The sequence below is a fragment of the Cupressus sempervirens genome, chromosome 3 (assembly GCF_028749045.1).
Source record: "Cupressus sempervirens isolate cs-2001-9-10 chromosome 3, ASM2874904v1, whole genome shotgun sequence".
NCBI lineage: Eukaryota > Viridiplantae > Streptophyta > Pinopsida > Cupressales > Cupressaceae > Cupressus > Cupressus sempervirens.
This window is the reverse complement of record NC_143120.1, coordinates 303,437,338-303,458,505: the sequence shown is the minus strand read 5'-3', so window position 1 is coordinate 303,458,505 and position 21,168 is coordinate 303,437,338.

Genomic DNA, 21,168 nt, shown 5'->3' with positions numbered 1-21,168 from the left:
CAAGGCGGGTCTTAAAAGACATTTTAAAATATATGGTGCCCTAAAATACCATGGATCTAACATTTTCATAATCATAGCAATAAATTATTTTAAAATGATACATAATCAAAATAATGGTGATTAATGTCCCATACTAGTGTCGACAATTGCACTAGTAGGGCTCCGCTTGCATCAAAAGTGCAATCAATAAAGTCAGAGCTGATATATCCTATGTTTTTGTAGAGAATTAAGTGCATTAGTAGTGAGTAATGGTGGAAAGTAATATCCTTTAGGTTTCCACTCTGAGCCCTAGCAATATTCGCTTTCATGACCTCCAAAAGGTGATTAATATAATCATATTCCCGACTGTGGTAGGCATCCTATACGTCTCTTGCAATTATGAATTCTATTCCATAGACTACATCAATCCCATCCTTTCCAACTACCTTATGGACACCATATACAATTTTAACAAAATAATTATTGAATTTTTCTAATGGCATCATCTTATCAACCTTCTTAGGGTAATCACCCACTTCTTTTAGGTCCATGGGAATATGTTGTAGCATTGATCTCTAAGTGTATGCCTTGGTGTTTGGTTCAAATTTTCTCTATAAATATTTTAAATCTATAGGCTCACCCATAACTCCCTCCAATCCAAAGGCCTCAAGAAGTGATTCTCAGTCTAGAGTGCATAAGATGGTTCCATCCCTCCTATGGAAAGATTTAGTGGCTGGATTGTAGCACCAAAATAGGGCCTTTATTAGGTCTACATCTACAAAGATCTCTAGAAATATCAACTTGGTGAGATTCTTCTTCCATGGGTTACACATAGGAATTTTCTTCTCCCTGTTATGACAGAATTATTTGAAAATTTTTGAACCCATAACACCAGGGCATATGGCATCTCTACATAGGGTGTATGGGTCAATAAAAGCTTGATCATCTAAAAAATGTGCATTGGAGGAACATGGAAAAATCTTTATCCATTCTTCATCAAATCTTTGTGGTTTCTTCTATCTGGTTTTCCTGCCCTTTGAAGTTGAAAGCTTTGTTTCTACCATGTTTGATGCCTAGATTTCTTCTACTTCTTTATTATACATATTGATACTTATGCAAATAAACATAGGATATCAAAATTTTCTCTAAAAACTCTAAAAATAATAGTTTGCATTGCACTGGAAGCTCTAAAACTATTTGAACTCTCTCTTTTTGCAAATGATAAACTATAACTATGAAGCAACAAAATCTTTATAACTTAACATAAGAAAATCAACATCCATTTTGCATTGATTTCATCATACTTAGAAAATATCAACTTACTCTATCAACTTAATGGAACATTGCCATTACTTCTTAGAAATGCACTTCTTGTATTATGCTTAACTCTCATTGGTTGAAAAGCCCATAGTTGATTCTAGCTTAGCAGAATGACTTAATACTTTAATGCCAAAGTAGGGCTTACGATGCTACAACAATGACTGATGAAAAAAACTATTACATTATCTTATAGCTGAAAGCACAGTCTTCTGATCTTACAAAAACCCTTTGAAAAACCCTTGTCCAGTCAAACACAATGGAAAAATCCTTTACAATCTTATGATTCCTTTGTTGTCACAGCATCGGCACTAACTTTATCTTCCTCTATGATCATATGGAAAACAACTTTATGGCATCACATATTATCTTTTCTTAGCTTTGATCTTATGGTCATGGTTACATTCACCTTTTCATAACATCTTTAGTGATTTCTCAAGCTTTTATGATGTCACGACAAACCTTTAACCCTTCACACCATAGCACTGGCGGCTTAACATTTTCATGTGCGATCTTATAACTACGTCTTAATTGTAACATCAAAAGACACTTTTTACAACCTTGAGATCTCATGATGAACCATTCATCATAAGATCGGAGACCACCATTTTCCTCTCAGAAAGTATTATAATATCATTTTCTAGTCCCACTAATCTTGATCATGCATACATCTAGCACTCGTACATTTGTTCTGACCAATTAGAAAATAGACACCTGTCTAACAGCACATCACCTTTTATTTGCCTTTATCTCCTTTATGATCTTATGACCATAAGCCAGTGTATCATCATAGCATCTCAACACTTCCTTTACATTTCTTTGATGCCCACCATTTCATAGTATCATAGCAACTTATTTCATTATTCCTAATGCCACAATAAACCTCCTTGCTATAACATCGAAGATAGATGCAATGTAAACCTTTTAAACTAATACATGATCATACAATACAAAGCAAATCATATGATTGGGAAGACATATTTTCTCGCTCATAACACTACAAAAAAACATTAATTGTGAGATCGAGAGACCTAAAACCCTTACTTGGGATACTCTGCTAACCCCCTATCGTAACATCATAAGAAATGATGTATTTAGACAAAATGAAAACCCACTCATTTATATGTCCTAGGGTTAGGGCTTAAATTATAACTTCATGAAGATTTTTGCAATGTAGGACAAAAAAAGAAACCCTAGAGCACTGAACCCTACACTTGGGATACCAATAAAATAATCAGACTAGGCAAAAATTATCAAGGTTTTCTATAAAAAAGGAAAAAAATAATATATAACCCTAACAATCTCAACAAATTTAGCATCTTCACTATAAAAATATTGAAAACTAAGCTCAGTGAAAATAAGAGCTATCAAATTCAAAGAGAATTTTTAAGAAGTTTCTTAGAGTAGGAAAAAAATAAAATGATGGAAGAATTAGATAAATTTTGCCTAACCCTAAGATGAATGATGATTTTTAAGTGGTAAAAGATAAAATCTACCTATTAAAGGAGGCATAAGGATTAACTGAGAGAGGCTAGTAGTTGCTAATTTTGTTGATTGGGGAACTTGAGAAGAAGGTTGTGAAGAAGCAGAAGAGCTTAGGTGAAGAGTGATTGCATGAAGGATTTTTCAAGTAGAATAGAGATAGTGATGGAGACATGAATGGAGTCTAGTCAATAAGCTAGTAGATGAGCTATATTATGATCATTATTTATAAAGTGAGTTGTATTCATCAGATCAACCTATTGTTCCTTTCTAACCGTTTTATGAGTTAAAATCCTTTAATCAAAGTTGACCTAATAGTCATTTGTAAATCCTTTAATCAAGGTGACATTCTAATAGAATGTTCTTAAGTCCTCTAATAAGGTCACTCCTAATAGAGTGATTAAATCCTTTAACAAGGTCGCACCTAATAGTGTGTATTGTAATGAAGCTCGCTTTAGAAGAGTGAAAAATTGGTGACATGTTACTTGTGGTTTTTCTCAAATTAGACTTTTGTGTTAAATCTTGGTGTTATATTCATGTGAGTAATGTTTGAAACATTTTACAATTTAATATTTTACATTTTGCAAGGTATTTATTATTAGGACAATGGACTGCAAGTTTATATTATTGATAAGTTTCTATAGACACTGAGTGGATTAAAGATTACATCTAAGTTGTTGGAAGATTTTAAAAGTTTAATTGGTACATCTAGACTAAAGGATAATTGATTCATCCCCCCCCCCCCCCCCCCCCCAGTTATTCTTGTTGGTGTAAATAAGTATTTACTATTTACACTTTACTTAAGTTTACTTAGGTTAATGCATGTTCATATTAGTTGTCATGTAGACACCTAGGAGTTTGCATTCATATGATTTGTCATGTTAACAACATAGTAGTTTTCACTCCAATTGAGCACATGTTGTCTAATACATCTCTTTATGAGATACACCTTAAGACTCTTATCCTCTCATTATTTCACTTACATTTATACACAATGGAGGATAATCCACTCTTGGTGGACATGTGCTTAGTTTTTATGCTTATCTCCTATATAAATCCTAGACATATCAGTTGCATTTATATACAAGGCACTTCTATCATGTAATTATCTGAAATCCATTATCATATGATCATTATTGAGATTCTCATTTGATCATCTCTCATCTCCCTTATGCTATCTCTTGTGCTTATAGATCTTGGCATTGCATTTTTGCCTTAGGAAAATGATTATATGGTATCAAAGCCAAAGGAGCATACATTTTCTAGCCGTTGGAGAGAATTGTTTGCTTGATTTTAGAGGACTATGATTCAAATCCAAGATATTTGCATTTATTGGGAGTGTTTTGAGAAAAATCTAACCTTTCCATTGCATCCAACTAGTCATTCTAGTGAATTTTGACTATAAATTTTCTTATGTTGGTTAAAATTCAAATCTGAGGCAAAAAAAAATTTGCAAATTGGACTTGGAAGCCCCATTTGCCCATTTGGAGGAGCCATGGTACAGATTTGAAGTTTTTATATTACAAAAACTATTTTCAATTTTTTTTCTCAGATTTGCATTTTTTCCATCATAATTTTGTTCTACATTATTTGTAATATGGGGGAGTAAAATTATTTTTCCTTCATTATAATTGTGAAATCACAATGGGAGTGCAATTTCTTGTTAGGCAAGGCCAAATTGGACCAAGACAATGAGCTTCATTCACTCAAGGCATTAGATGTATACATGTGATCAGATTGTTGTATATCTTGATCCACTTAGTTGATAGTAATTCTCAAACCCAATATCAAAGGTATTGCAACATTGGTGACTTGCATCATGACTTGAGCATGTGAGAAGCTCTGATCTATTGAACCTAATCTACAGCTCATAATTGAGATTTTTATTCTTCTTCAACAATGATTACACATCATCAGCATAATCTAATCGATGGCGGTCTCTGTGTAGGTGTGTTCATGTATATCGAGATCCAAGTTAGTTGTGAATTTGTTAAATTCTCACCCCACCTGTATAGTTTGAGCACCATTTTGATCACATCAGCACTCTACATCTGAGGCCTACCTCCTTGATCTAGTTTTATTACCCACACACTTGTAGCAATCTGAGACATTATGGATAATCTTGGTTGATGAGGGAATATTCAATATCTTGTAGTTGATTTTCTCTAAGAAGCTCCATCTCAGTGACTCATTTCATGGATCTAGGTGGTACCATGATTTACTATTTTTCATAGGTGTAAAATCATTGGCTTTTCTCCATAATCACTCTCAAGATAGCTATCTCATGTCAGGACACAACTAAAAATTTCCCCCAATATAACATTTCTCACAATCATGGAGATATCAAAGTCACCTAAGCCACATGGTAGATTGGTAATTTTTCCATTTTCCAACATTTTCTATGATGCAAAATTGGTTGTCCTTGGAGTGTTGTCAGGTACATCTATTTTTTGTTGTGATAGGACCCAAATTGTTAACTTTAGAATTATTTTTTTACTGACATCAATGAATAGTTGAATTTTGAACCCATCACCATATTGATTTTCAATTTGGTCATTTGAGTTTAAGAGGCCATAACTCACTCATCTGGGTTCCAAATTGAGCACTTTTTTTTTTGTTTTTGGGATACATTTCCTAAATCTCACTTTGTTGTGGCTATTTTTTTATTTTGGCTAACAAATTTTGTAGAATGGGTAGATCTTGGTGACTATACATGTTCAATCCTACGTTTTGCAACTTCAAAGGCTCCATTTATGTTCATACAGACACATTTTTAGGTGCCTTTTTTTTAAAGTGCTTTTTTTTTTGTCTACTTCCCAAATTTGGTATCAATTTGGAGTAGCTAAAAGCATTTTTTTTGTCTTATGTACTTGAGTTTTCTATAGCTTCATCTTTTTTATTGTAAATATCAAAATCAAAAGTCTACTTTGGTCTATTTTGACCAATGGACACGCACTAAATATAAAGTGCCAAAGCATATATTTTGGGGGGTTATTTCATTAACTAATTTTGGTGAAGGGGGGGGGGGGGGGGGCAGGGGGGCGTGTTATGTGATTTTTCTTTCATTATTTTAATTTTCAATCATTATTTCTTCTTCATTTTCTAAATTAACTCCACATAACTATGCCACATAGAAAAAAAATGTATGGAGCAAGTTAATGAAGAAAGGATTGAATCTCTTTGTGAATGGAACAATTCCAATTAATTTTGGTCCTAATGTAGATCCTAAGGAAACATTTGCATGGAAAATTGATGACTCGAAGGTTTTTGGAATCATTAGAGAATCAGTCACTAAATATCTTTTGTTTCACATTATACCCTTGAGTAGTTCCCAGGAAGCTTGGGATAAACTTGAAAGTGTGTATGGTAAAGTAGATGAAGCTAAGGGATTCACAATTCAAGAAAAGCTTCTCAAATTGAATCCAAAAAACTTTGACACAATCCAAGATTTCATCAACAAGGCTAATGAGTTGAGAGTACAAATTAAGGATTGAGGTATTACCATCAAGGATTTGCAATTGATTCATCAAATGATGGGCAATCTTCCTTCAAAATATGTAGCCTTTTTTTCAAGCTACAACACTCACAAGTTGACAATGGGAAGTGCATTTACTACACCTTCATTTGAGTCATTTGGAGAGATGTTTATATCAGAAAAATTAAAATTAATGAGTATAGAAATTCTCAAGTCTTCTAGTTCTCAAGGAAAAAAGAAGCAAAACAAGTGGAAACATAAGACACAAACTAAGAAAGAGAAACCCACCTCCTCACCACAAGACAACTCCAATAATAAGGGGAAATCATCCAAGAGGGAGTTTCTTACTTGTGCATATTGCAAGAAGAGTGGGAATAAAGAACATCATTGTTGTAAGAAGGAAATTGATGAACTAAAGAACCTTCTCAAGTAGAACCAAATAAATCTACCTTCAGTAATGACTACTTCATCCTCTTCTTCGTATTTGAATAAAGGAAAGGATCACATGGGAAAAGGTCAAGCATTAGTTTCTACTTCAAGTCAAGATTCAGGGAGATGGCTTCTAGATTAAGAGGCTTCACATCATATGGCATCTTCACAATCTATATTTTCATCATTTTATCTATGTCACACTCCACCTATTTTGATGGACAATCATACTTACATAAATGTGATTGGGAAAGGAACTATTGATAAGGTAAAGAGATACTTCAAATATGTGTTGTGTGTACCTCACCTAAGTCACAATATTCTTCCCATCTATCAACTCACTCATGGGGATATAAGGAGGATTATGGAATTCACACCTGATTTAGTGTTTATTAGAGACTTGAAGACTAGAGAGGTCATTACTATAGGGATGGTTGATTACACATCAAGGCTATACTACTTCTTATATTTTTCTCATGATGATGATAATGATTTCTCAACAGATTTTGATCACACTTTTAGTAATGATTCAGACTTTGAGGAGGACTTTGGCTACTTAAACTTGGGTATTCTCACATGTGATCAAGTTCTTCTTCTCCTACTAATATTGCATCTATTGTTTCTCCTAATGATGCCTATATTCACAGAATCATGGATTCACATGATTCAATGCAACAAGATATTCATCATCTTCCATACTCAGTTCCATGGGATGACTACTTGACAAACATTTCTAATTTGTTTGTAGAGTCCTACATTGCAGATTTTTTAGACACTATTGATGACATTAATCTTATCTTTGGTGAAGATGATCCTTCTTCAATTGTTGTGAGGGAGCATGCTGACCCTTATCTTCATTCTCTACTTGATCAATCTTTCAAAGTTGATATGATGGTAGATCCTTTGATATAATAGTTAGAGGAGGTTAGTTTTTCTTTAGAGGAGATACTTGATTCTTTGATACACATTCTACATGTTGATCTTGGATTGGATTTGACAAGTGAGTGTCAACACACTTAAGCTATTTACTTAGTTCATGTCAAACAAATAGTACATGTTGAGCACAACATATATATTATAGAGCATGTCGAGTCAATAATGAGTGTCGAGCCACTCGTGTGACAACTCACTCAAGTGTCAAGTAGACCGAGTATGTTGAGTGATTCAAGAGTTCAGCAAATAGTGCATGTTGAATGATATAGATGTCGAGTCATAGCATAGAAATTAGTGTATACTAAGCATCAAAGACTTTAGATGTCGAGTGACACAATTTTGACATAGTCATTTGTAATGGCACAAACAATTATGTAAACCATTTTAGAGCTAACTTAAGGATGAATTATGATATTTTGGAGATAAGGATGAATCTTATGTTGGATTCCCAATGCAATTACATGCAACCAATTAGAAAATGGAAGGTTTAAGTAGAAAAATAGATGAATCATAGCCTTTGATTCATACCTAACCCTAAGTCACCAAATTCTTCTTAAGGAGGAAAAACCCTAAACTCTCTAGTGTGTGTAAGGTGTATGAAGGAGTGAAGAGAGTAGTCTACATGCCTAAATAGAGCATTCATGGTGGCTAAGGAGTTATGAAGTGAGATTGTATTGTAGAATCAGTTAGAGTAGAACATATGAATGAAGAGATTATATAGCAAAGATACATCTAATCAGAAGGATCGAGAAGACAATAGTTTAGAGGTGATCTATTATCAAGCAAGGAAGTGTTAACTATAGGATCATTTCTTAATCATTCAAGCTAGTGAATCAGTCAAATCTCTCAATAGAGTAGTCCTAATAGGCTATATTGAAATCCTCTAACAAGGTGCTTGCTTAATTGTGAGTTGAAGTCCTTTAGCGAGGCACACTTCTAACAGGGTGTTAAAATCTTTTTATAGGGTGAGACCTAATAGTTTTCGTAAGCCTTTAATAGGGCAGATCTTTCATAGGGTAGATCATGTTTCATGGTCAAAATATTGAAACCTTCATTGGATACATTTTATTATTGCATTAGTGAAGATTTGTGAGTGTCATCCTCACCCCAATTTTACCTTCTCATTAGAGGGTTTCTAGGTAATCATATCTAGTGTTATATGTGTGTGAATGTTTATTTGCTAACATTTTTTAGATGTACATGCATTACATGGTATTTCAATTTACTTAGTAAATTTATGAGATGGATGTGTGGTGAAATTTTTATGGGTCCAAACCTAAACTATTAATTCACACCCCTCCCCACACCCCCCCCCCACCTCCCCCCCCCCCCCCCCTCATAAGTTTACCTTTCCTATTGTAATTCCAACACTACATTCATCCTTAGTTGATCCTGATTTGTCTTTTTCAATAGAGTGGTATAGTACACATGATTTGGATTAGGTAGCTTTTAGTATTGACATGGGGACACTTGAGCAGGTTTCAAAGATTTCATAAGTTATGAGGTTTCTTCTTATAGATGGGAGAGGCTTCATTAATACACCTTTGGTTATCTTTCTTCCTAAGTGGAGGATTTTTTTCTACACTCATGGAGGAGTTTCTGTATTGAGCTTGAAGCATCTACTACAAGTGTACATTCTACATTGAGGGGGGGCTACTTGGTCTCTCTTCTACTTCTCCTCTTAAGAGAGATTTTATTTCATATCTTCTTCACTTGTAGTTTGTACATGGGTACCTAACATGGCTTAGTAGTCATGACCTATCTTGCATTATTATCTAGCTTTTGTGAGCTTAAGTACATTTCTCTAAGTTACACTTAAGGAAGGGTGTTGGTGTAAATAAGTATATATTATTTACACTTTACTTAAGTTTACTTAGGTTAATGCATATTCATATTAGTTGTCATGTAGACACCTAGGAGTTTTAATATTCATATGAGTTGTCATGTTGACAACATGGTAGTTTATACTCCAATTGAACACATGTTTTCTACTATATCTCTTTATGAGATACACCTTTGTATTCTTATCCTCTCATTATTTCATAGACATTCATAACAATGGAGGATAATCCACTCTTGGTGGACATGTGCTTAGTTGTTATCCTTATCTCTTGTATGAGTCCTACACATATCAGTTATCTTTATATACAAGACACTTCTATCATGTAATTATCTAAAATTCATTATCATTTAATCATTTTTGAGATTCACACTTGATCATCTCTCATCTCTCTTGTGCTATCTCATGTGCTTCTAGATCTTGGCATTGCATTATTGCATTAGGCAAATTCTTACATGGTATTAGAGCTATACCAAATTTTTACAATTTTAAATCATTCTAAAAATTAGTATTAGGCTTTGGTGCTTGTGAAGAAAATTTTGAAGGGACATAAAGATAAAGATCAAGATGTATAGAAATAAGGTACCTAAGTTGAACAATGAGAACTTCCCTACATGGAAAAGCTTGATAAAGCTACGCATTGTTGGAATTGGAGATTCAAAAGTATACTACTTGGATAATAAATACATAAAAATACCATCACTTATGATAGCCTAGATGATAAAGGAGAAATAAGAGCACAATCATACAGTGTTGGTGATTGCATCTTCATTAATCTACTCAAAATTTTATGACATAAAAGACTACAACATGAAAAAGAAGATGTGGTAAAAGCTAGCAAAGATCCAAGGAGGAGATAAGAATGTACTAAGAGCCAAATAAAAAATCTTGAAAGGAAAGTGTGATGATATGAAGTTGGTAGAAGGTGAGGACATTTCTCAATATGTTGGAAGAATCAAATAAGTTGTGAATTCTATCACAAGAGCTAAAGGAAATATCAGTGATGAGACTATGATCAACAAGGCACTGAGAACCTTACTTCCTATTTACACTATTAGAGTTTCTACACCACAAGAGCTGAGATGTACTCTTGGCAATGATGCAACCTTGGACAATCTAGTTTGTAGACTTACTACTTTTGAATTGTCAATTTTTGATAATTTTACTACCTCTATTATTGAATATATTTTCAAGTCACAATTGGTTTTACATAAGTCTAAGAAGAAGAAAGGAAAGTATGAGGATAGTGAGAGTGAATCTTCTGATGATGATCTTGAGGATATTCAACCATTAATGATTATAATATTTCCAAGAGACAAAGGAAAATTCAAAGGTAAACTTCATATAATCTATTTTTCATACAATAAAGTTGGTCATATTGTTGCAAGATGTCTTGACAAGGATGATAAGGATAAAAGGAAAGAAAATAATTTCAAAGGAAGAAGAAATACAGCAAGGATACAAAGACTACATGAGAAAAGGTTAGAAATCTTGTTACATTGTGGAAGAAGAGATGGATAATGATTTTGATAGTCATGAAGAATAAGTCATTTGTATTGCTATGAAAGATGATTCTAATGAAGATGATAAAACTGCAGTTATTGTATATGTGAGTAAAGGTGATAGATGGATAATTGATAGTGTAGACACCTAACTTTGATTACAACACTTTGGTAATCCTATTTAGTTATCTCTAAAGGAATCATTAATTAAATTCCTATTTAATTAATCCTTTGCCATCCCCTAGCTGATTAATTTAATTAATCATCTATAGTCCTAATTGATAAATCAAATAACCTATCATTTATCAATTAAATCCTATTCTTCTATCTAATTCCAAAATCCCCATTTATTAAATAAATCTATTTGATAAATAAAACCCTCAAATCTAATAACCCCTAATCTATTCCTAAACCCTTCATTTAGCCTAATCCAACCCATCCACCCATACTAACCAAGCTTAGCCACTAACTCACCCACCCTCATGAATGTCATCCACTTGCAAATCTCTAACATCCCTAATCTAATCCTAAACCCAAGCCTAATCCACCCCCTAATGTTGTCACATTCCCTAAGTAAGCTCAAGACTTTCTTAACCCAAGCAAAGTCAACAATCTCAACTCCCCTCAAAATATCCCAACCACTTAGCAATGAATGCTCTTACAAAAGCCATAAAGACTCTTACAAGCTCTTACAAGACATAATGAAGGGTCTTTATGAAGATATTATCCCTTGAGCCTCCTTTGTTGACTCATTCATCCCCTTTCCTCCATCCACTCACCCTATGACATGTGTCACTCCCTGATTGGTGCTAAACAAGCACAATCCATGTGCTCCCCTTTGAGTGCATCCTAGCCCTCCTTAAGCTTTCATCTTTCCTTGCATCTTAGCCCTCAAACCCTCAAGCCCTTAGCCTATAAATTGAATCCCCTCCCAAGCCATTTCATAAAAATCTTGAAGCTAAAGTTATAATGCTAGTTTGAGAAACCAAAGCCCTTAACCATACCCTTATGATGCCAAATTGAGAGCTCACAAAGCTACCAATTTGCCATTTTTTATCTCCATTGAAGCTAGTTTTGAGAACCTTGAGCATACATATCAAATCTAAGCAAATAGACTCATCCCCAAAGCAAGTGACCATCCTCATTGGGAGAGCCATTCTATGGCTCATATTCTCATTTGAGGGTTTCACTTTGTCTCTCATATATGTTATGGTTTTTATGCTAGTTAACGCTTTTGTTCTTTTAATAGATTAGTATTACTTGCTAACATATTTCTCATATATAGATAGTGGTTGGTTACATCACATGACTAGCGATCAAATTAATTTTTAAACTTTATAACATTATAAAGGAGGTAGTGCTAATTTTGGTAATGATTCACCATGTCTTGCAAAATCTAAATGATCAATAAGATTGATAGATAAGATCAGATGTGGCAATTCTTATTAGGCTAAAGGACTTAACTTTAATTTGTTGAGTGTGGAACATTTGAACAATTCAAGCTAAAAAATAAAATTTTAGAACAAGAAGGCCAAGATCTATAGTGGTTCTAGTGAATTGATTGGAAGTGGATACCAAACAAGAGAGGTAACTTGTTCTATCTAGACCTAACTGATGATACATTCTTGTTTGCGCAATGTGATGATATATGGTTATGGCATAAGAGGCTATGTCATCTAAACTTTGATAATCTATTAAGCATTAGTAATATGAAAAGAGTAACAAGATTACCAAGATTGAAGAAACATGATAATGTGATGTATAAACAATGTCAATTGGGAAAAATGACAAAGTCTAGTTTCAAGAGAAATACATATACTTTTGATGATATTCTAGAGCTGGTTCATACTAACCTTTGTAGACCTATTGGAGTGCAAAGATAATGTGGTGACAAATATTTTAATCTATTGTTGATGACTACTCCAGAATTATGATTGTAACATTTATTACATAAAATTATGATTCATTTTAAACATTCAAGTGGTACTTGGCTAGAATTGAAAAGGAGATAGTTAAAAGATTCAAGTGTCTAAGAAATTCAACACATTTTGCAATGGTAGGGGAATCAAGAGATAGATTTATGTCACAAAATGGTGTGATAGAGGAGGTGAATTCATATCTAAGAAATTCAACACATTTTGCAATGGTAGGGGAATCAAGAGATAGATTTATGTCACAAAATGGTGTATCTAAAAGGAGGAATAGATCAATCATGGACTATGCTAGGACACTGATGTGGAGAAGAATGTTGCACCTAAGTATTGAAGAGAAGCTATAAGTACTATGGTTTACACCTTGAATAGAGTACGAGTTAAGAAAGGTACAAATATCACACCTTTTGAGTTATGGTATGGATATGCATGTAATCTGAAATATTTCAAAGTTTTTAGAAGAAAATATTATATACTAAAAGATAATAGACACTGAAAACTTGATGCAAACAGTGATGAAGGTATATTCTTAGGATATTCCACTAAGAGCAAAGCATATTCTAACACTAACAAAGTTGTGAAAAGTGAAAATGTGAAAGTTGATGAATATGCAAAAAAGAATGAAGTTTAATGTAAAAAGGAACCTAAAGATTACAAAAATTTCACATACATTGATGAAGGTGAGACCAACACCTTACCTAAAACTGATAATAAAGTTGTTGGGCATAATCAACTAGTGAATGTTGAGTTATAACAATAGTGTGCCAAGCATCAGACAATTGGTGTCGAGTGTCAAGAAGAGCATTCTAAGCATCAACAAGTGATTTTCAAACAACTAGAAGAATAAGATGAGATACATGAAGTTCTTCTTGAAGTCAATATACAATATTAACCTAAAGAAGAAGTAGGAAGAAAAGAACCTACACTAGCAATTTTTTTGAGAAAACACCATTCACTAGGTCAAATAATTAGGACTTAAAGATTTAGGAGTGATGGATACTTACTATGTGAATTTGAGCCTAAATCAATAAAGGAAGCTTTGGATAATCAATGCTAGATTCAAGCAATGAATGAAGAGATGAGAAAATAGAGAAGAATAAAACCTAATCACCGGTACCTATACCAAAGGACAATAATGTTATTAGAAAAAAGTGGGTATTTAGAAGCAAGCTAAATGAGAAAGGTAAACTCACAAGAAATAAAGCAAGACTAGTTTGTAAGGGATATCACAAGATTAAGATATTGAATTGTTAGAAATAGGGAATACTAAGAAGGGGGTGATTCAGTATTCGACAAACTTTAGCCCAAAACTAGATATCATTAAATTTCTTATAACTTTCATATGAAAACAAATTGATTCTACTAAATAGTAAACATAACCATGTAATAAGAGAACTCATAACACCATATTTTGTTAACTAGGGAAACCCTAGTGGGGATGGTACCCACAAAATGATCCACTAATCAAAATTATTTGGTTAAAGATATTGTCCCTCTTAGGAGTCTATTACATGCATATAGTGTCTCGATCCTTGTTAGAGGACTTAGGCCTTGTTAGAAGTCTCAACCCTATTAGGATTTTCTTCAACCCTATTAGGATTTGATACATATACATATACAGAATGTTGTACAAGCTGATCCCACTACCTAAACATATAACTTACAATGTAATTCCTTGATACAAAAAGATAAATTCAAAAACCTCTTGTTGTTGATATCTTCAATATATGATATAGCACTTGTTTCTCATCACATAACTCAAAATCCTCTGATCATACATCATAGTTCACATTACATTAAGTTTTCATAGTCTTTCACAGAAGTACATTATACTTCATATATTGTAATCTACCTTAATACCTTTGTAATTAAGCAAAACATTATCGATTTGGCCTTCAAGCTTTCACATGCTTGGTAAAATATGAAATTAACTATTTCTCTCTTAGAGTTAAAATCTAAGATGTTGTCCCTAATTAGTCAAGTAATTATTTCATAAACAAAATAATTGTTTAACTTATAATCACCCATTTTTTGTTATAATATGTTATTGTCTGTATATAGCTACAATTAGTAAAATTGTTATATCTTCTTTGTTACTAACCATGCTAACTTGTTCACATACACATATCATCTTGAAACTCTTTACTATCCATACCTAACTATGCACATGTCCATAATGTCATACTCATCTGTACATATCAAAGTTGTATCTGCTCTGCTAGATAACTTAGTTTATACTTAGCAATTTTCAAAGTCTAATCACAAAATCTTCATCTTCAAGATCTTCCTTCTTAATACCAAAAATATGTTTCCATAAATAACAACTCCGACTTATTTATTAGCCAAATTTCCAATAATCTCCCCCTTTGGTATTGATGGCAACATATGGGAAAATTGGCTAAGTCCCAAAATATTAATCAAAACTTTACAAAACCTTTGCCTTAACAAAATTTCAAAAAACTTCAAAATTTGTGGATCATCATATTTGTATAACCATCTTTCCCTATAACTCCTATTACATTATAATTCCTTCTTTTACTATAATACTTTTCATGATTACTACTCCCCCTTTCTACATATGTTATACAATTTTCCTATATTACTCCCCCTTTGACATAAATGGCACAGGTGTCAAAATTGTGGATATATACCTTTGCTCAGGTGGATAGGCATGAAGTTCAATCATAAAAAATTGTCTTTAGGTTCTCAAAGTTCTTTTTTCATGAATCTATGACTCCCTCTGATATGGTGAGAAGAGTGCAAAGTCCATAGGATGTTACTTCTAGTGCACTCAGATTTGAGTGATCAAACTTCTCAAAAGATTTATTTTCCAAAAGAAATTCCTTTATTTGTCTCTCTAGAGTTGTTATCTTTAGAGATAAATGTTCTCTCAAAAGTGATAACCCCTTAGTTATTCTTTCTTTGTTCATCTCAATAAGACTTATTTCATCATAAGTCTTTCCTATCTGAGCCTCAATATCTTAATTCTTTTGGTCTAGTTGTTGAAGTTGATCTACTAATGCTTGTAGATCTTAATGCTTTATTTTTAGATCATCTATATCCTTAGTGAATTTAAATGTCATTGTGCACTTAACATACAATTCTTTACCTTCTTTCTCACATCTTCTTATCTCCTTGATCTGTGTATAAAGAGATCCAAGATCATTTTTGATGTTCTAATGGATAGTGTCAAAAATCTAAGCATTCTTTGTTTGATCTTAAATGGTTGCAATGTTAAAAAAACTTGTGAACTCAATATCAAAATCTTGTACTACAACTTTTTGTGTATCCTCTGGTTCTAATTCTATCAATTTTATAGTCAAGGTGTTTTAACTTTTCTCTATTACATCTATCAAAGATTTTTGTAAGCTCTTCACCTTTCTATTTTTATCAATTATCTTACTTATTGATATGATCAATTCATTCTAATCACCATCATCAGAACATGTTAGTTCTAAAAGTGTGAGGAGTGTCCTAGAGAAACTAGGTACACTTTTCATTTTTCTTCTTCTCCTCTTCATTCATTTTCTTTTCTTCTTTCTTCTCCTTTTTCTCTTCCTCTTCCTTCTTTTTTTCTTCTTCTTTTTTTCTTCCTCTTCTTTCTTCTTCTTTTCTTCCTCTTCCTTCTTATTTTTCTCTTCTTCTTTCCTTTTCTTTTCTTCTTCTTTCTTCTTTTCTTGTCTTCTTCTTCCTTTTTCCTGATATCTTCCTCTTGTCTTCTTTTATCTTCCTTTTTCTTTTTCTCTTCTTCCTTTGATTATTTTTTGTTCTTCCTCTATCTTTCTCTTTTTTTCTTCTTCAATCTTTTTCTTTCCTTCTTCTTCTTCTTTATCCTCATGGCCAATGTAACTAGTCAAATTGCCAAAATTTGTACCATAACCCTTAAAAGGATCTTTTGATGTATCAATTTTTACCTTGGTGCTATTAATATGCATATTATCTATGGAAATATCTATTTATGGAGTAAGAGATACCTTGGTCATGATTGTATCCTTCTCCTTTTCTTGACCTGTCATCATTTTTATAATTGTTGGCTATGTTTCCTTGTTCACCTCTTCGTGATTTCCTCCCATGATGAGTATGGGCCTTGTCTTATTTCTAAAGTAAGGTGCCAAGGTTACTCATCAAGACTTGCAAATTATTATCATCTTTAGCTTTGCAAGGTTTTCTAATATGATTCTCTCCTATCTTTTTATCTTCTTCTACAACTCTTTGTTTTATGTTAATAAGTCTTTTATACAAGTCTATTGGAATAAGACCTTGTATATCCACAAATTTATTATCATTAATAATCAAATATCTTATTATAGCATTTTCTAGCTCAAATCTTTCAAAACTACTATACAAATCATAAAACTTGTTAAGTTGTGCAAAATTTCCTTTGTTGATGATCACATCAATGAGGTCTCAATTCTTGGCTTCCATGCTACCTGTGAGTTTCTTGGTTTCTACCCTTTTTACTTTAGCTTCCTTCTCCTTTGTTTCTTTTTCTAATAACTCTAATTGAGATTCAAATATCTATGTTTTTTTCTTCTGGGAACAAGATTTTTTCTTCTTTTTTCTGGTCATGTAGCCATTTGTTTTACTCTCTTCTATTGTTTTGGAGGTTCTATTTTCTCCTTCTTAACCTCTATTAGTCTCTTGGATTTTTTGGTGCTAGGAGTGGTTATTTGTACCTTTAAAATGCTAAAAACCACTTCATCATTCTTCTTTTTTGTTTAATGTGCAACATTAGGTTGTACCTATAAGATTGTGGTGTATGGCACACTAGGAGTCTGTGATGACGGTCCTGCTACTATCACCCCTTATGCTACTTTAACTACTACAAATGGTTTGGTAACTAGAATATCTAATTGACCACATGCCTTTAATTATTTGTAAATTTCCATAGCTCCTCTAAGTTCCTTTTTTTTCATACCTATTTCTTTTAGTATGGTTTCAATTTTATTATCAACTCTCTTTTTTTGTGTCTTTGCTATATACCTCAATCTACACTTCTTTCATCTTTTCTTCATATATCCCTCATCTAGGGCACTCTATATATTTTAGATTCAAGTATTATCTTTGCATATCCTTTTATCATATATTTTTTCATCTCATGGAACATGATGGGACTCAAAATTGCATTCCCATTTTGAGTACCATTCCAAAATTTTGAGTCATTTTGAGCCCTATAAAAGCTTTTCCTTGCTTGTGTACATAGTCGTCATTTTAAGGCCTAAGAAGTGTTTTATTTTTCTAAAACCATGAATTTAGTATATCTATGTATCTATGATGATCAAGTTTCATTCTGAGTCATTCTGTGAAGTTCCATATTGAGCAATGTTCAATTCTACATTTTTGCCCAAGTATCAAATAGTGATAGGAAGCATAGTTTGCATTTGAATATCTTGTACCCACTTATGTTTCATGACTTTCTACTTTGGGATTATTTATTACACATATCAAATAACCTATGTTTAAATTTTCAATTCATTTCAATTTTTTTTGTCTAGGTTTTGAATCCTTCGAAGTTGGTTACTTATCTCTGTCATGCTGATGCAAATTGCTCTAAATTCTGGGAGCCTTGTTTGACTAATTATAACTTTGACCTAGTTGATCATACTGAAAAATTTCCTTTTTAATTATATTCTAGAGGTCACACACTTTCTACTTTTTATATTTTAACTTATGAAAAATCCATTTGATCAGTTTTCAAATTTGATTCCAAATGCAACTTGTGAAGTTTTGCTAGTGTCAAGAAATGTAGATTAATCAGCACCCTTGTTCAGGATTTCATAACTTTGAATTCATGAATAAGACCAAATGGTTTGTACCACTATTTTCTACTCCAAAAATAATTTAGGTGTACCATTTTTTGAGTCTTGACGAATCCTTCTACACACTTTTCTAGGTCTATTTGGTTTGATAAAATCATAGTTCTGTTGATGTTTCTAGTTTTGTAATTTTGAGTACCTCATTTTGCATGCTTTCCAAATGTGTCTTGTTATTTTTCATGAGCCCAAATCACAAAATCATATTCCCCTCATGACACTAAAATAACACCCCATTTTTCAAGCCTTCAAGAATCTATTTGCCCTATTTTTGAAGCCAAATCCAAATGCACTTTCCTATTTTCTAACATGTTTATTTGTAGAATATTTTAATTGAGAAAATTTGATGGTCAATATCTTTTCACCCAAGTGTTTCCATGACACAATATTTGACAAGGTGAAAGGATGTTGAACAAAGAAGCAATATGGCAGATCCCAAGGCTCAGTTAGGCATTTTGGTTAGTTTATAAAGCAATCCTATAGAGCCTCTTATTAGAAAAAATATATTATGAAAAAATAGGGTAAATAGGTTTTAAATGATTAACCAATACTCAAATTTAACTCTAGTCAGTGCTACATATTTATTCGATCAATCTAACCATTCAAATATTTTAGTTTGAAATTTTTTTAGTCAAACACACTTTGGGGCCCAACAAGTTTCATCAAATTGATGACAATAGTGGGGAGAGTCAAGATGTTAAAAGGAAATTATGATGGTTGTAATCATTATAGCTTTTCAATGGGAACTTGTCATCATTCCAAGTCAATAGGGCACACATGTGCATAAAGAAATGGTGAGAAATGTTTCAAAAGGAAAGAGCTAAATGAGCATTTTAATGTTAAATTGGTACATTTCTCATTCAGAGCCATGATAATATGTGGAGAATGCACACAAAAAATCAAAAAAGAATACAACCCATGATAATTGCTTTTACTATTCTTCCACTATGGTGATAACCCTGCCAAAATTTCTAGGCATTCACATAGTCATTTGTCAAATGTGTAGAAGGTTTCTTTTCTTCTACAACTTATGAAATTTTTTTACCAATAGAAAATTGACAAGTGTCATCTACTGACAAGGGGGAAAGGATAAGAAATAAAATAATTTCAAAATTAAAAATCTAATTATTTCTTAGCATGCATAGTTTGAAGATTTGAATTGAGATTTGTGATATTATATAGTTTTGAATAAATAGCCTTTTAAACAAATTTATTTAATTTCTCAATTCATGGCCTGGGGCCTAGTTTTTCAAATTGACTTCAGAGGCATCATTTTTATCAAAGATATGGACTATTATATACCCCCAAAACTAGGAGAATCCAAATCTTCCATTTCTAAAGTTAGTTTTACACAAGTATTCATCAAAAGACGCTACAAGAAGTTTTGTTTTTCTGGGGGCATCCTTAGTAATAATGAAAATTTTATGTTTTAAAATGGAATGAGATCAAATTATGATCACATTGAGATAAGATCAAATGGATTGATAGTGATAAAGGAATAATTGGATGTTTTTGAGAGCAGTTGCAAGATAGAATTTTGTTGATAGGATACAGTTGAAGATTCATAGTTGAGGGTAGAATAGGATAAACCAAATTAGATTGAATTTTTTCACATCTTATCAGATATTTGATAGTCCTTCAAAGGGATTTTTCCTTATTACTCTTTAGGAAAGATATATCAAACACTCTACAACAACATTAAATTAGTTTTGATTATCAATAGATGGAGAAGAGAAAGTTTCAATAGCAGCATGATAAGAAGAATCTCAAGTGGACACTTGGCAATATCAGATTTAGATCTAGGAACCTTCTTCTTTTCTATAAATGTTTTTTCTCTTCTCTTTGTAAGGGTTCTAAATCTAGAGAATTTTCCCAGCTACTATGAGATCATAGTTAGTTCCAATTCTAACATTTTTCATTATTGCTTGACCACTCTATTGATTCCAGTTTGATTGAAATTTCCTCCATAGCTGTGAGACCATATTTCTTTAGTACTTTCTCTGTTATGAACAACATGTTGTAGTTTCTTTTGAATTATCCATAAGATACAATCATTCATTGTATATTCTCTTAGTTTTGACATACAAATGATATATTGGTTTCAATGAGATTAGTACAAAAGCTTTATTTTCATATCTTCATTCTAATTCTTATCTTCTTCCTCTCTTGTTTGCAATGTTTTGTGTTTAAGAACAAAGATCTTAGACCCTTTTGCAATCCCTTAAGGTTGTATGTCTATATAGATTTTCTATTGGAATAAAGAGCCACATAGATGTTTATTTACATTGATAGGGTTGCAGTTTTCACCAGGAGGATATTCAATAAGTATGAGAATTTTTATGAAAATAGATGTCTATTTATAAAGTAGATGGATAGATCAGATATCTAAGTATTTTAGGTATCCATTTGTATTTTCTAACTTACTTAATGCCTAATGGATAAGGGACTACTTAGCTTGGAGATTATA